The sequence below is a fragment of the Ciconia boyciana genome, chromosome 8 (genome assembly GCF_034638445.1).
Source record: "Ciconia boyciana chromosome 8, ASM3463844v1, whole genome shotgun sequence".
NCBI classification, from domain to species: Eukaryota; Metazoa; Chordata; class Aves; order Ciconiiformes; family Ciconiidae; genus Ciconia; species Ciconia boyciana.
Window position 1 is genome coordinate 58,062,528 of NC_132941.1, and position 18,441 is coordinate 58,080,968.

The window sequence follows — 18,441 nt, forward strand, 5'->3', positions numbered from 1 at the left end:
GTTACTGAATTTTTGAATGTCTGAATTTTAATGAATTTCTGAAAGCTCATATGCCTAAAAACCTGTGGTAGTATACATCCTATTGATTAATAAACGTATTATCAAGCGCATGTCTACTGAGAACAAGAATGTGACCTAATAGATTCTATTGAGCGCCTACCATTGCAGTGCAGCATAGTTTTCGCAGAACGTAATATTTTAACATCTGGTATGTTAGAGCATTTCCTGTTTTTTTGTAACTGATTCTAAAATAATGTCTATGTTTTTTTTCCTCATAGCTTAAGTTTCATATCACAGTTGGATTATGTTCCATATTTAACACAATCATTGATCAATGTATCAATGAAAAAGTACTTTCAGAACATGTCATGGCATTCAGGATTATTTGAACTTTATTATATATGGGCTGTACTTTGTATGGAGGATTTGTCTGTAAGCTACATCTGTTTTCAGGTTTTTGAGTGTTTTAGTCCACAATTCTTGCCATAGTTTGGTTTTTTTTCTTTATATTATCATATACTCCTGAATGTTCAAGTAAAAATATTTCTGAATTCAACACTGTGATTTATTTTTCTTTCTTTTATTTCTCTAATGAAGCATGTTGGACAGCTGAGTTGTTGCAGTGTTTTAGAATGCTCACGTCAGTGCTGACCATTTAAAGATCTTTCCAAAACTCTAAGATACGAATGTGGCAGACTTGCAATTCATGTATAACTTTTGAGATCAATATGTGGAAGAGGACGCTATTCACCCGTATTTATAAGAGGCATGGCTCTGCATTCTGGTCTTGTCCATCACCAAGGGCTGCTTAATAGTGTTAAATTCTTTTTATGGAGATATTTGTGCAAGGTAACCTGTGACCTAACAATGCATAGCCACCTATTTTCTGATGGAATAGCAGGTGGCTTCTCAGAGCTTCCTTATGACCTATTCATATGTCCCAGTATTCACTTGTGTCAACATATTAAATGCATTACTAAAGAGGGCTCTTTCCTATTTTGAAGCAGGCAGATGTTACTGACCTCATTTGGGCTGTTACCTTATCTAGTATATACAGCAAATGTGTCAGCCTTTTATGCAGACTAAGCTGCAGTGTGGTGCTGAGGAAATCCAGACACTTACAGGTGAGTAGCACAGATCTGAATGGCTGTGCGTAGCATGTAGAAAAAAAAAAAGCTGGATAAATGGAAGAATATGGGAAACTACTAATCTATACAAATGCATAATTACTCTGACAGCTTACTAAAAACATGCTCCCCCCCTCCCCAGTTATATATTGTTTGCTTAGTGGCTTAAATCTGCTTCTGAAGATCAATGCTTTCTGTCTTAAATATCTTTATTTGCAATTTAGCCACCCACTTAAGAGACAAGTCACTTAGTCTAACTTTCTCCAGTTTTCTCAGTTGCTACCTAAAGGATCCCTCCTCTTCTTTTGGCATGTGCAAAATTTCTTATGTGTTTATACCACTCTTCTCTAATGAGTGGTAGAAACGCTAAAGAGAAGAATGTTCAGAACTACAGCTCAGAAATGTTGAGAGCCTTCCAACGGGTTTCTGAATCTGGGCTTTGCCCTGTCTTGCCCAGAAGACCCAGTCCTGCGTGCCTGCAAACCCATGCAGAGGTAACACGCTCGGGATATTGCTAGGGATGGAGAGAAGGAAGGGTGGCTGTGCGCATGCATGGTAAATTTACACTGTATATATATTGAGTCTGGTGTTCTGTAGATTGTCTGGACAGGAAAAGCTCACTTTTGCAAGTACCTGCCAACCTTGGGCCTCTTCCACACAGTGATCTTAGCCTAAGTATGATTCTAAAGTGAGATTTTATTAAGTGAAGAGTGGATACATTCTGCTGTGAATGATTTTTTTTGATCATTAGTATGTGATTGAAACAACTATACAGTATTTGTGTCAGCTTTGTAACAACAGGTAATTCTTGCAGATTTATACCAAAGTAACTGAGACAAGGACTCTGTTCATTTTTAAGCTCAGTAAAATTTGTAGGTCTCTTCAAGTTTTTGAGATAGTACAGGGTATGTATTGAAACTCAAGAAATATGAGTAAATACTTCCATAAAGCTCACTTACCAATTGAAAGCTTTTTAAAGCAGCCTTGTCAGTTTAAATTCCCTGAAAGTATCATATGTAAAATGATATACGTGCTGTATAATTCTATCCTTAGTAAATGGATTTGCAGCCTAAGAAATTCTATGAATCAGAACACTTGGATCCTTAGGCCGATTCAAGAAAAAGCATTTTAAAATGTAAAGGGATTAAAAACTTGTATTCCCAGTGACTTTGTAAGCAAAGATTTAGCTTATTTTCTAACTAAATGCAAAAGCTGACATTAGGCTGGCAATTCCCAAAATCTAGGCTGAAGAAGCCATCTCGATCTTGTATATAGAGATAACTTTTGGAGTTGGTGTTTAAAAAGTAGCTATTTTAGTAAGCTAGTTATTTGAGGGGGAGAAAATGAGACAAAATCAAACTGAGCTAGAGTGTCTCCCTTGGTCAGGAGATCAGCCTAGTCTACTGTCACTCTGGGTCTGACTCCAGACTCCCCAAGGTGGTGGAGTGCTACTTGATGGAGGGGTGCAGCTGACCGGGTCAATGCGTTCACGTTACAGCTCGCGTCTGGCTTCCATCCTGGACAGAGAAATCGGGGGAAAAGGGGTTCTGCTTCATTTTTGGTTAGATGGGATGCAGAGATGGAGCAAAATAACCTCTGCAGAAGATTGTGCCTTGCTCTGTCTCTGCTGGCTGGTAGTGTTTTATGCAGCCTGGTCCATATCTGGCACCTATTTTTGGGGAATACACGTCTTAAAGTATAAATGCAGGTGTGGATTTTATGAACAGTGGACAAAAATGAGCAAATTCACGATCAAAATAAAACTCTTTCCACAAGTATATAATTTATTTACTCAATATACTTTATTGGCCTTAATTCATATAGTCACTGGAACTAAGCTACCACATGTTTTGATGAACACTTATTTCCTTTCATTTCTTCCCCTAAGTAAGTTGGTTATCAAAATAGCTATATTTTTAAATCCCAAGTCCTAAACTTTTGTCTCTTAAAGCAATGAATGAAGTATCAGCTTCCTAATTGTATATTTTGAGATGCTGTAAAATATGTCTAGTCTTGGAGTAGTTTTCCTCTCTTTGGAATTTTCTGTGGCTATTTTTTATTTCTGATAAAGAGTATGCATCCATAGAAGTGTGTTTAGTTTTTTGCAGTTTTGAATAAAAGCTTATTTTGGGGATGACTCAACAAGCCCTCCAGCTCATTTTAGGCTGATGATAACTCTTCAGCTTCCATACTGAAAAACAAGCGATGCTAGAATTAGTTTGAGTTTTGCTTTAACTATAACATGTTCCAGTTAAATGACCTACTAACAGTGCTGTGCACAATGCAGTCCTTGGAGAGTTGAGGTCAGGAGTGATTGAAGCTCAGATTAATGATTTAAGAGCACTTCTAGTGACTTATCAAATGCCAAAAATAAAAAGCTTGTTTTGACAGTGGGGTGCATGTTTAGAAATGTATCCAGAGGTATACCCTGAAAACAGATTTGATAGGTTTTGTACAGGAGAATGTACTGGGATATAGTCATCTTTTTAGCCTTTCTGCTCTAGAACCTCTTCCCCCCCAAACCCCCAGCTCTTAATCTCTTCTGTTGTTTGCAAGCATTGCTGAACAGGTGTTTATGCTAGATAAAATCTAACAAAAGAGTAGCAATAACCAGAAACTGTCAGAAACTGAGGTTCAGCTGTGGTCTGAGGGGCAGTAGCTTTTTTCCTGAAACAGCATTGAATGTTCTTTTGTCCATAAATCCACTTGCACCTGTCTTGATTTGTAGCATTTTGGTGTGGAAACAGTCAGATATTGAAAGATGCGACTGTGATGTGAAAGATGTTGTGTTATATAATGCAAAAGTATTGAAAAGGTTTAAGGTCAACTGAAAGTTTAAGGAAAGTTAAGTTTTCTTTCCTGTGACTTGTTGCTGCTGTTAAGCTATTAAGCTTGCATGAATTCATCCTTGGAATTATCTTCTTTAAAAGAGAAATTATTTTTGTATTGATAAACATGGAATCAGTTTTGCATCAATGTTAGCTGATCAATAGCAACTTGAGTGTCTTGAGTTATTTGAGACATTAGCACAAACGCCAAATTCTAGTCCAGAAACCGAGAGGTGAATAAAAGCAATATTAAGACATGCTTTTGTTGTTCTGAGGGGTTTCTTTTGATCTGGATTCTAAACCAATTTTGAAATTCTGTATGAATACTGCTTTCAGACCACGCTGGTAACACAGAACCTTTCAAGGAATAGTGATGAGTTGTCTTTTGTCCAATAAAAATTAAGAACATTTATTGCTGTTTGTGTGGTTTTCTAGGATTTAGAAGCAGAATTGGTTTTGTTAGTTTGTCATGTCTCTTCACTTTTTTTTTTTTTACCTATAACTAAATGTTCTGAAGGGAAAACCAAGCATCCAAAGCATTTAAAAATAAATGATCTTTACTCCCTTCTAATTAAAAACAAACAAAAAAGCCCCATTTGTTATAATAGAATTATTCATTATACAGAAGGTACTGCTTATGCTTGGAATAGTGGACTGGAAAGGTACTCAAGAAACCATTCAGTAGAGCAGGTAAGGTCATGTAAGCAATGAAAGTCGATTTTATTTAAACAAGATTGGTTTCAGTTGTCATCCTTTGTGCACTATTAATCTTCCTTCAGCTAAATACTTTCCTTTCAGATGTATGTCTCTTCTTTATGCAAACCAGTGCACTTCTTGCTGAATTTGCTATGTATTGCAGTTTTGTTTAAGCCCATCAAATAAAGCAATAGTTGCTTTTTTTTTTGGATGCATCTTTCAAAGGTCTTTTTGTAGAATTCCATCAATGCCAGGAAATTTACTCTTGTGCTTTACTGTTAGATGACTTAGTGAGTGAAGTGACCAGGGCAATTTAGATTTCTGACTTGATACATTGCAAGAAACAACTAAATGACAGTTGAAGCAGTTAAATGGTGACAGGCATACTTGATGGCATGTTTGTAAGTTGGTACATTAAATAACAAAAGTATCTCTCTTGAATGATTCTGTTTCAGTCTACAGTTGCTGAGGGTTGGGGAAGCTTCTCCCACAGCATGACCTGTGGAGGGTGTGCTGCTAGTACTTCTCTGGCATATGATTCATGAAGTCCGAGAAGGGGCTGCGTTAACCCATCCTTCTCATTCTCCCTAACCATTCAGCTGCATTGAAGCAATTCTCTGCTCTAGTCCATTTTGCTACCTGAATCATCACTTCTTCTCTAAGCCTTAGGGTCACTGCTTTTTTCTGACCCTATTTCAGAGTGAATGCTTGCCTTCTTGGTTTTTTTTTTTCCCCTCTACTTGTTTCCAACAGCCTAATTTACTGGCTTTAGACTTCAGTGTATGGCTTTGTTGATTCCTGCTGGCTTTTGGGCACTATGCTGCGTATCAGAAGCTCCCCTCTGTGAACAGGTATCGTTTCTGTTTATACTGTCTTGATGAAGAGTGGATCCTTGTTTCTAATCTATTCTGCTTTGTGTTTGAACTGAGAAAAGATCAGCAGCAGCTCTGAGAGCTTGTCATAGCATAAGTTAGATTGTCAGTCTCCAAGAGGGAAGTGGATGCAGCCTGATATCCTAGGAGCAATCCTAAGAATTTCTGCTTATGAAAGATGGTCCTACACTTTCTTTATCCTCTCACTGATAAGACAAGACAGGCTGGCTGCATGTCCCATGTGCTGTCCTATATCCCTCTAAGGATAGCATGAAAAGGGTCATAAGAGTTCTGGTCTTGTAGGTGTGTATTTTGCTGTTGGACTTTGTTAAAGGGAAAGCGGTGCATTCCAAGCAATGTTCCCCAGACCTGTATTCTGCTTTTGTGGGAGACCCGGGCTAACAGCCCCTGTGACAAATTCCCGTATGTCCTCTTTCCCCGTTCCTAGCTCCAGCTATGTCTCTTGAGCAACTGGCTGATACTTATCAGTACCTTGGCAAGCTAGAGCAGAAGGGTTTGGGAAATATCAGCAGAAACTTTTATGTTTTTGTTCATTGAATTGGCAGTGTCCTTATCAAGACAGGATTTGAAGGGACTAAGTTTGCTGTTGTAATTTTTTTTGCTTAGCAGAAAGAAATTCTAAAACAAAGTTTTTTTGGTTCAATGCCTGTGTGGTGAATAAACCCATAGAATGTTACACTGGAAAACTTCAGAGTTGTATCTTTCGTAGTTATACTAATATGGTGCCTCATTTAAATCCTAAGCCCATATAAGACTCTGCGAATGGAATAACATGTGCAGTCTCAGTTGAGTTTTCTCATTAGAACTACAGGAATGCACATACATGGCTCAGTCAGTTTGCAGGATGCAACCTGTTCATTTTCCTGGGTGTGTCTTTTTTGGTATAAAGCTTTAAAAATGTATATGCCACCTTTCAGAGATTCCTGTTAGTTTTGTGTTGTATATTGGTAATTTTTCACTATTTTCTGATTCATAGCAAAAAAAAAAAGTGAGGTAAGAGAGAAAATACTGGAAAAATGAAGCTATTATCATTTAAATAGCATGATTAATTTTTGTCTTGTGTTATTTTGTGTTTCTGTGGACAGTAAAAATAACAGCAATACCTTCTCCCAAAACCCAAACAAAATTGCCCTGAATGTATGTTATGCAGACTAAGACTTATTTCAGAAGGGTCTAAGACTTGTATAGTTTTGAAGTTGTCAGGATATTTCACAACACCAGCTTTGGAGATGCAAAATCATTGCATTAGCAGGTCTTCTGTGAACCGTTCAGTAAATGGGAAGTTGTGTTTAGCTCGGTAACTGGTGGATATAACATACAGTTCTGTTTGTGCCCCTGTCTTCTAACATTTCTCATCACTATCTGCAAAGTGTTCTTGGTCTTTCATTTCAGTGAGAGCCTATGAGCTCAAAGCTGAAATGGCTAACAAGTTTTGTTTGTAATTTTAAACCTGACTTCAATATTTCATTAATTCTGGAGGTTTTCTGTTTTAATACAGAACAAATTACAGGCTAAAGAGATTCCCCCCCCCCCCAAACCAAAAAACCCACCCAAACAAACAAAAAACCCCCAACCCCCTCTACCAATGTGTGAAAAGTTTGATTCTGTGAAACTGGCAGCTGGAATAGTTAGGACTCAAAATATTGTAGTCTTTCCTTTCTGATATCTCATCATCCACTTTCAGAGGGAGTATTGGAAGTGGCTAACAGTGTTATGACTTACCCATGAATGAAAAAGTCAAGCAGAAAATATGAGTGAAATGACACCTGCCACAAATGACGTGTTCTAAAATGATGCTTTTTTATTACTAGTAAGAATCTTTCATATCCCCAAACAGGAATGCCTGGTAATACCCAGAGACCTGAATGCCATTATTCCATTTTTTTACAGCAAAAAGAGGGATGCGCTTTGTATTTAAGGCAAACATGTAATGTCCTGATACTCACTATAGCCACAGAAGTAAGTGATTATCTATATAATTACCTAAAAGACAGTACTTGAAACCTAGTCAGCAACCAGCCCTTTGAATTTATTAATCAATTAAGTTTTCAAAAGAACTATTATATCTTCTTATCTCAACATTTGTACTGTCTGAGGTTGTGTTCAAAGACTGGGAACCTCTTGTGAAGCAGCATGCGTGCTGATGGGAGGTGGAAGAGAGGAAGAAGGAGTTGCTGTTTTTATATATATATATATATATAAATATATATATAAAATAAAAATAGAATGAGGATGCTGAATTAAAATGAAGAGTTGAAAACAAAACAAATCATAAAATAAAATGAAACAAACTTCTGTTAGTGTAGTCTTAGGGATGCTAAGATACTTGATGTCTTTGTTTTTGTTTTTCTTTGGAGTGTGTATGTGTCTGTCAGTTTACTGCATTTGGATAATTTCAGAATTAATATAGCTAGTGGGAGCTGGTGCTTGCGGCCTTATGGTAGGAGGTAGTTTCCTGCGAGGAGAACTCTGTCCTTAACAAACGTACAATTTGATGGTTGGGTATTAATTGATCTAAGTGACTGAAAGGTAGAAATAGCTGCTTCTTGTTGAGCACAGGTGTTTATTAGAAACTTGTCTTAAATAGACAATGAGAAATTTAGGAGTAGGTGACACACTGGATTTAGAGCATTTGGCTGTTGCCTCAGGAAGCTTAAGTTAAAACCCTGAACTAGGTCACAAATGAAAATGAGATTTATAGTGATGTACAGTGAAAAGCACAGCGCATTACCTTTTTGCCAAGTACCTCAGTCTGCATTGTCTATATGCTTTGTGCCCCATATTTTAAGATACTGTAGCATGTTTGGTTAATTATATAAATCTTATAGAATACATATATATGGCTCAGTATATAAATATATACATACATATGTTTAAAGTATATACAAATACATTAAAAAAAAATAAGTAATTTTATCCTTCACTCATGTTAATCCTGTGATTAAACCAAAACCTGTAGACAATCTTACTTTACCATAGAACCTACTTGGATTGAGATCTATTTTACGCAGCAGAGATGAAGTGAAAGATATTAACAAAATAATGTAAATAATATGTTAGAAAATACACTTAACCATGCTACTTTTGGAAATGGAGGGCTGCCTTGTAGAAAATAAAGCCTAGAGAAAAGAGCTCTAGCAATTAAAGAAACCCAAACTATAACTTTTTTTTTTTTAAACACTAGGGATAGCATAAGAATAATGTGTTACTTCTGGGTAATCTTAAGGTAACGTAATCTATTCAGGTACAGAACTTTTGTAAATGGAATAATAATAATATTAATGTGGTAGGAAAAAAGTATGTAATAGGACCACTTCAGTCTGGCAGAGTGTGTTGTGGTTTGTTTTTTTTTTTTTTTCTTCTGTTATTTATTTCTTCATTATCTTGGCAACATTTGGCCATAAAAATAACTCTTGGCTGAAATGAACATTGTAAAATGTTAGAGCAATGAGGTGTCTCCTTGCTTCCTGGCTGATTCTTTTGTAATTCCTATTTGCTTCTAATAGTAGCTATCTGGATGGATGCATGAGAAAACTTTGCGACTGCTGTTAATATTCTCTGAATCAAGACTCAGTAGTCAGAATTTTGAATATTTCAAACTTTACTCAAGTATTTTTCTGAGAAAATGAGTAACCGTGACATGAAACTGTGAGTGCAAGAAGTTCAGTCAATGAATCGGGTAGATGGTCTGCCTCTTACTCAAAACAGGAATTATTTTTATACAGCTTTTTAACCTTTTGGATTTTATATCTAAAGTAGCATTTGCAGCCATGATTAAATGAGATAGTGATATAGGGATAGTGAGATAGTGATATGTTTTCTTGTGTTTGTATCAAATGCCAACTTGATTTTCTATCAATTCTTAATTTTAAGCATAGTGGCAGGCCTACTTATAGGCAGAATTTTGGATGACATCTATGAACTAGCCTGGGCATTTCTGATAGAGTAGATGTCTGTCTCATATGATTTTGTCCAACCATGATATTAAAATAGGAAATACCAAATGTATCTATTATTCCAGATAAGAGAGATGAAGCTACATGTCTTGAAGTTTTTTCCAGGTCAGTGGAGGATATTGTGCTATTTGGAGTATCTTTTAAAAGGCATCGATTTCCAAGTTGAGACAAAGAGGAGCACTGCCACCTGGAAAATATTGGCAAGGTTTGAACTGTTAATTGGTGTAGCAATTCTGTAGAAAGTATGCAGTTCACTGTTGAACTCTGTAGAGTGACTCAACTTCACTCAATTTTATGGAAGCTTTCCATAAATATTCCATGTAAATACATCTGTGTAAAACTAGATAGCATAAAAACTGTTTTAGTTGTTGATAACTTCTAAATGATTGGGGGTGATACTGTATTTAGTAGTCTGTGTTTCTTAAAATGTAGCAAAACAGCCCTCTTCTTTCTCCCCCAAATGGAAGCGTTTGCATTTAGAAAGTATTTTCTGACTTCAGGTTAAACCTCGGGAAAACAGGTCAACCGTTTTTCAGTAAAGTATGTGTACTTGGGCACCTGTGTTAAACAATTAAGCTGTAATCTCTAAGAATCTGGTTTTGTCCATCTCATGGATACAGAATCAGATGCTTTTGAGGTCATAGGAAAAAAAATTGTTTTCTGATGGATATCAACGATATTTATTAGATGAGGAATAGTGACACAATGAGAGCTATAGGTAAGGAGCAGTTTTTCTGAAAATAATCCAAGTAACTTGTTAAAAATCTTTGTGTGTGGTTTTGTTCTTGTTACATTATGTGAATATCGTTATTCAAAAAGGCTAAGAATCCACTGAAGAGTAATAATGCATTTAATGACAGATTTCTGAGTGCTGATCTATTGTTCCTTGCTGCCTCTCTCTTCAGTTGGTTTCGTAAAGTGTTTCTCATGCTGGCTGCACACTGCTATTCTCCCTCATATTGCATTAGTGTCTTGGCAAACCAGATTTTGTTAGGCTTTGCTGTCTTTCTTAATTTTTTCTTTTTTTTTTTAAAGATTTGAGCCCTCTCAAAAAATTGCATCTCTTTTTGGAGAAGTTCTGTTATTCCAAATCTGGGTTAATTTACATAGTTATAAAAATAATCAAATACTTGATATTAGTAGAGAAAATGATGTGTTTCATTGCTTAGATTCAAAGTAATCAACATTTGGATTGGTTTTTTTTAGATAGTTATGGCTTATTCTTTAAAATATGTGAGTATATATATGTAGGTACTCTGAAGAACAGTCTGAAGATAGAAGACATCCTGACTTTTTCAAGACCCATGCTGTGAAGCTACTCTTTCAGTAGTGTTATTTACTCCATTTATGTATCAAGCTGTTAAATGAAAATAGTCCAATCATTTGTGCAGTGAGAGAGATTACTGTGCCTGTTTTTCACCTCGTCTCTTGGCCTCTGTTCATCCAAAATTCTGTTACTCGTTTTGTCAAAGAAACTTGAAATAGAGCATTTGACATATGCTGTTGCTGGAAACTAATGGGAAAATTTCTCTTCATGCTGAAAAAGTAGAAAGCTTTTTTCTATATGCATGTCAATATTTTTTCCTTGGACTTAGTATTAGAACCGTGAAGAGGAGGAAAACCTTGTGTGTTTGTGCCTCTAATTAGCGATGCCGATGCCTGGCAACTGCCTAGTTTAAACCAATGCAAAAAATGGCACCATGTTGTAATTGGTTGAATGACTTGCGTTATAGTATACAAAATTAATACAACTGTCATGATGGGGACCTACATATGTGCACTTGAGTTTTAATTTTGGTTAGTACTGACTTTATGTTAGTGCTTTGTAAGGTGAATGAATTATGAGTATGAATAATAATTAAAAAACTGTTGACATGAGTGATAGAAAAATGGCTGTTACGGAAAAATGTAAGAGTTTGTTTTTTTAAAGAACTTTATAATAAATATACACAAATGGAATTTCATCTTTTCTTGTGGAGTCCATTGATTTTTAAGTAGGATTTCTCACTATGCAGTGTGGCCAGCAGTTACTATCTTTTAAGTGAATGCTTATATCACAGAAACAAAAATAGATTTTCCTACCAAGAAAGTGATTATAAATGAAAATTTCCATGCAGCAAATTCCAGATCATGCAAGCTGCATTGGTCCCATATAATACTGCCTGAAAAAAGTCATACTGATGGAACTGGATTCAAATTTCTACACTTCAGTAGGCATAATTAACCCCAGTAAGATGAACTAGAGTAATACTGCTTAGTTCCTCCTGTGGAGGAAGTTAGCAGTCACAGGGAATTACAGGTTGTATACAAATCAGCATGCATAAAGGCAGCTATTCTGCTATTTACATTCAGGATAACTGGCTGCATTAAGGACATTAAATAATTCTTCTTCTCTGGTTGCTATGCTGGTCAGACTACAGCTGGAGTTGTAGGTACCATTTCGAGATGGAGATGAATTGGAGAAGTTCTAGAGGAAGGAAGACTAGAAAATGATGCATGAGGAATGCTGGATTAAATTTCTTAATTCAGAGAAGAAAAGCCTGAAGGTAGATGTTTGTAAAAGGTAAGGAGGAAGAGGAAGGGAATTGCCTGTTCTCCAGGTCTGCTCTGAGTAGGACAGGAAGTAATATGTTTAAGTTGAAGTAAGAAAAAAATTAAGACATTTAGTAAAACTTTCTAACAATAAGGACAAGTTGGTACTAAAATAGATTGCCTAAGAAGATTGTAGTCTTCTGTCATTGGTATTATTAAGAACAGATTAGACAAATAACTGCGAAGAAAGATTTCAGTATGGTTGATCCTGCCTTGGGGTAGGCATTGGGGCATGTTGTAACTGAATGGCAATTTAACTTTTTTTTTTTTTTTTAAAAAGTCAAATACTACCTAACACTATGAGGAGGTAGAAGAAAATCCTTAGGTAGTCTCATACAGTATTTCCATGGTAATTTTAATTTACAATAGAATAAATATTGGGATTACCTTTAATGTTACTATATTACTTTTATTTTCTGCATCTGGTTTGTCTACCAAGTCTTCATAAGACTGTGCCTTGCTTATTTCTAGTCACTTTATAGATTACCTTTTAAGTCTCACAGTCACACATTCGGATATCCTATTCTAAATGACCTGTCATGGTGTATATTCTGTGAATTTATATAATATTATGCAGCCTAAAGAAGGGAATAGATTTTTTTGAAGCTTTTATGTAGGTGAGAATACATTGCTTAAGTAAGATCCCATGTAAGTTTGTACTTTGAAAGGAACATCTACTTCTATGAAGTATTCTTTCAGTAGTTTTTGGAATGGTTACAAAAACGTACTATAGAATAACAGCCTTTTTCAGAAACAGTAAATGAGGAAACAAAACACCTCTTGAAGTTAAACCTTAATGTTTTGCACCAATGAAAGATTATATCCCTACTAACTTTATTAAAAAAACAAAACAAAAAACCAAAACAAAAAAATCCCCCAAACACTCAAGAAAAAATAGATTTGTGCCACATATGCGTTAAGCTTCTTGAAATACAGAATATATTATTATGGGGGAAAAATGTTGTATTGTAGTCTTCGCTTTACTTTTCTGGGATTTTTTTGGTTGTTTAGGAGCCTGGTTTTGTTTAAAATAAGTTAGAGGGAGGAACTGAATACTTGAATTAAGTGGTAGGGACTTTTTAACAAAAGAAACTGTCACTTTGTCAATAGATAAAGTGGGGCCTATTTAAAAGCGTGCCTTTGATTAGTTGCCATGTGAAAAGTTGTTGTGAATGTCCTTACTGTTTCTAAATATACAATCTTCTATTAATGCAAAGCAGTATGTAACAAGTATAGGAGTGTGATTGGCATATGCAAATATTTTCTTAATGTATGAAATATTTATTCCTCTTGATTAGCCATTGAGGAAAAATTAGAACTACAGTATGTTCAGTATATTCTATTTTAATATCTGTTATTAAAAAAAAATTAACCAACAGCAAGGGTCTACAATAAATGTAAAAATGCAGGAAAATCAAATGCAGACTCTTAGGATTTTTGTCAGGTGCTGATCAATGCTTTATGCTTGGAAAATAAAAGTCTGGCTTTGTGTGTCTTTCAGAACATGATGTTTTTCAGCTCTTCCTTGGAAAAAATGTTAAAAAAACCTTCTTAGTCTATCACTTAAAATTTTGGTATGAGAGAGGGCCTCTTGATCTCTTCTGTATTTCTTTCTGATATCATAGTGTTCACTGATTCTGGTTTGTCCTCTAAGGTGGCCCAAATTTTTTTTCCTTCTTAACGTATTCAGCTGATCTCATCTGGGATATGTGAAGAGCCTCTTTCCCTGCTGTGAAGGTTAGGCACGAGATCTCAGGGTAGAAAGACTGCTCCTACTTGTATTTGTGAAGGATTTGATCTTGTAACTTTGAAGCACAGTTACTGATTTTTATTTTATTAAAAAAACAAATTTTCATAAAAGATGAAAAGGAGGTGGAGCGAAATTTTGCAACAATGGAGAGAATAGTCCTTGACTGACACACAAATACTGATATTGAGATTAATCCATATAGTAAAATATGCTCTGTGTCTTATATTCAGATGTATCTGAAGTAGGAATTGCAAAGTAATCCAGCTTTTAATAAAATTCTGAATAGAAATGTGACAGTAGGTAATATAGACATAAATGGACCTCTCCATAACACCTTCTTTTATTTAACAGTGAATATTTGTAATATTATGAATGTGCCTTATGCTTTGTTTCTCCTAATATTACCTCTATTATAAATCAGACCTCTGTCTGTCCATCTAACAACAGTTTTGTGGGTCTTCATGTTCTGCTGGTGACAGAAAATACCCAATGACTTCTCTGGTTTAAATTAGTGCCCCTTTCTGAAAGATTTGATGATACTTTTCTTTTACAGGAAGATACAGGAGGTGACAGGACTGCATTTTTCACAGATCTATAAATATTACAGCAGGAAGGGCCATTTTAATAACCTGCTCTGACGTCTTATGTATTGCAGGCCATAGATTTCATCTGACTACTCTTTCATTTTAGACCAATAATTTCTGACTGAACTAGAACATACTTTTCTCTTTTCTTGAAATGCGTCAGTTTTGATTTAAAGTCTCTGCAGTGGTAAATATAAATGTTACCACTGTGAATTCTAACTTAATTATATTCGCCATTATTTTATAACAGTGGTAATATTCCAGGGGAATATAGATTTCCCTTTGTTTCATGTTTTGGTTGCCCTGTGTTGACTTCAGCCTTTAGCCCTTGCATTTCTGTTATATGTCTGTCTGCTAGATGAAACAACCAGTAGTGTTGAAACACAGATGAAACAACCACGTATCTTTCATGTAAGCTATTAGTGATTTATTAGCTTGGTGAGTGACTAATCTGTCACTGATGCTTCTGAATATCTTTAACTCTGCTGTGCAGCATCCTGACTTCTTTCTATAATTTGGTAGATCTGTTTTACAGTATACAGAAAAGGGAAATGCTTTCTTGGCAAGCACCTCTAACTCTTCATAGGTTTTGATTATAATCCTGCCAACTAAAAAAATATTGTTGTGTTTATGAAAGCTGGTGTGCAATTTAAAATGACAATATACGACATCAGCTGCTCCCCTGTGCATTCTGCTTAGAAAGCTGGAGTCTAGGTGTGATAAACCTGTGGTGCTTAAGCGGGCCACACAAATTGTTCTGGCAGTCCCATCATCCCTGAAGCTTTCTCAGTCATGAGCAGGGAGTGGGGTGCAGCATGTAGGCATGGTCCTGACTAGTCCACTTCTGTGACTAAAGAGTGTGTAGTTGTGTTGGCTCATCTGGATTTTGGTTATTTGTCAGGAACACTGTTAGTCACAGAGCAAAACTATGTCCACGAATACCTGGCGTTATATTATAGAGAATATTGCCCTTGATTTGGCAAGAGGTTATGTGAAAGTAGTACTGCTTATCTGTGTTATTTATGGGATTTGGGATTTGATAATGTTTGGAAAGAAAAATGATACAGCAAAGTTCTTGGTATGATTCAAGAAACTTAAAGTAATACCCCTCTGTCTTGCTATGTATGTATTTTAAATAGAACAGCCCCTTTATCTTACCATTTTCCACAACCATTATTAACCAAAGCAATGTCATAGTCTTATTTATTCTTTACTTTTTTTCAGCAAAGTGCAATAGCTGCTTCAAAGGCTATCTACTCTTCCGAAAGAAACCATTTATCAAAAAATTATCAGCCTAGGTGAAAAGGGAAATTGTTTGCACTTTACTAGTGCCAAAGGGCTGATCTAATAAAAAAACCTCTTGTAAGTCACCTCCATTGCATTATACAGCTACTAAGGCGGTAATGGTCATGACTGCAAATGAATACTTAGGATATTTCACACTTCTTGCAGCAAAATAAATATTCTCTGGCTTGCTACATAAGACTTTACATCTGTATATAAACCATATGACAGCACTAAAATTATTTTGATTGGAATTTTATGCATCACTGCCTTTTTTTTTTAAAAAAAATAATGTCTTAAATCTAGCACACACTCAAACGTGGGATCTGCTCCTGTAGTCAGCTTTACTAAGGTTCTGCTAGGGGTCAAGCATCAATATTAGCTTGATTTTGAAATCAATGATGTGTGACTTAGCTAAGTTATAAGTTGATATGTTCAACATTGTCCAAACAATGTAATTAATATGTAAGAAAGCCAGAAATAACCCTGAAAAACTCATTGTGTATATAAACATGAAAGTATACCTTTAGGTAAAGTTGATATTTCTCAACAAAAAGAAATATTGTAAACTTAAACTGCATGTGTCTTTTGCTTTCTTCAAGCAAAAGTTTTCTGTGGCCAGGCACTGATTCACACGAGAGCACCTGGCAGGAGCATGGCTAGCCTTTCCCCGTGGCCATCACTGCGGCTTCTCCAGTGTGCAGCAAAGGAGTGGGAGTTACCCGCTGTGCCTCTCATCATTCATTGCTTATGAGCTACACCAGCGTTTGTATAGCACTTACCAGGAACCGTTGCTTTTGGGGAGTGGTGTACTGCAGCATTCAGACCAGCTCAATACATTGGGTTTTATTAAGGAAATTTTGTCTCAGCTGTCAGCTGACTGAAGTATATGGTGGTTGTTTGTTTTTATTATTTTTTTTTCCTCAGAGTCTGTTGCTCATGTTACCAGCTCTATACCTGTTTTTCTTCTTTTTATTCAGAAACATAAAATACGTTACTGATACTGCTTTTATGCCTTGAAAATGTTTTGAAGTACAATTATTTGGACAGCTCCCCATATTAGAGAGCTTTGTCCTATTTCATCAAAAGGAAAGTGTGGGTAAAGGTCTTCATTCAAACCACCAGCAATTGGAACAGGGTGGCTTACAAAGTGCCTGACAAACTGACTCTAGTTCTTACAGGACAGGTGAAGGAACTTCTTTAAAAATCTAAGAGCTTGCACAGACCTTGTCTCATAAATTCTTCTTTCTTGCTCCCTTGTTTTTATTTCCTTTCCACATGTTTATAGTTTTATGTTTGGAATCACAGACCTCTGTTAATAAGTATGCAATAAGTGTTTGATATGAGTTCAGATATAAATAATTTGCAGTAAATGTGGTAGTGAATATTTTTAAAATTAGTGTATACAGCTTCAACGATAGTAGGATACCAGATACTGAATTCCTGTTCAGCTAGACTCCTGGTGAGAAAACTTAGCTGTGACTTGGTCATCTCGTTCAGCATTGCCTCTGGACTTAGATCTAGTCTATTGCTTTATTAAAAAAACTGAAACAAAATGGAAAACCCCAACTGCTTCTTTTTTCTTATTCAGTGATACTTATTCTTAATGAGTATCTTTCCACACTATAGTGAAAGAAATGACTGTTTCTGAGTATGTATTTATATTTGTTATTATTATTGTAACATTTTAAAGAGTAGGATGGTCTGTTTTCCCAGTGAAGTAAGGCCACCAAAGATGTGTATTAAGGCCTGATCTATAAAACATAATCATAAAGGATGCACAAAATGGGGTAAATTAGTGAAGTTACAGTGTGCTGAAGATACTAAGCTCTTTCAGAAAGCTCTTATGTTAATAGATTATTGAATTTCATCTGCTATTTTATCACTCTGTATAGATTATATGTGAAGTAATATATATGAACGGAGGAAAAAGGTTCCATTTCTACATTAAATGAATTTCTATCTGTAATGAATCTTGAACTATCTATTATCACTCAGAAAAAAGTTATAGCAGCTAGTTGTGTTTAAAATGTCAGCATAGTAGTTGTTGAAAGAGCAAATAAAATATTAAGAGGAGAATAGAGAAGAAAGTGGAAATCATTATTTTGCTACTGTACAGATTCATGGTTCACGTGCATCTTGAATACGATATGCTGATGTCTGTGTTGCATCTCAGAAAGGGTATAGGAGAACACAAAAGATATATTGAAGGCAGTAAGCAAGGATTTCTCATGTTGGAAAAGGGACTCTGGAGAGAGGGGAGGGAAACAACACAGATCATTGCATTTTGAGTGGGATAAAGCATGTGAACAGGGTACTGTTGTTCATCATCTCATCCAATACCAGACCTAAGGATGTCGGATGAAAGTGCCAAGAGGTAGGCTCAGGACAAAAACAGCTGAGATGACTCTTCATATATGTGTGGAAATCATTCCTGCAGGACGTTCTAGATGCTGCAAGTTTACATGAGTTTACATGGGCAAACTCCTAGGAGAAACATTAACCCAAAACCTATACAAAGGCACAACCTCTGGCTGAGAATGTCCCTGAGCTGCAAGTTGTTGAAGGTGGTGTAACACTGTGGGGAGTATCTGTAGGGCTTTAAATTCTTTCCTGGGTATCCACTGTAGGCCACTGTCAGACAAGGTACTGGGCTACGTTGGCATTTTGGTCTGACCTTTTATAGCTGTTCGTATGCATTTTATTTAGTTTCTGCATAGTCCAGTGTTGT

General features: G+C 35.9%; 1 protein-coding gene across 1 annotated transcript in view; it reads left to right on the plus strand.

Moving 5' to 3' along the window:
* The window catches only part of ATRNL1 (attractin like 1), a 536,524-nt gene that overhangs the window by 23,863 nt on the left and 494,220 nt on the right, over positions 1-18,441 (plus strand). The gene's annotated exons all lie outside the window — the stretch shown is intronic.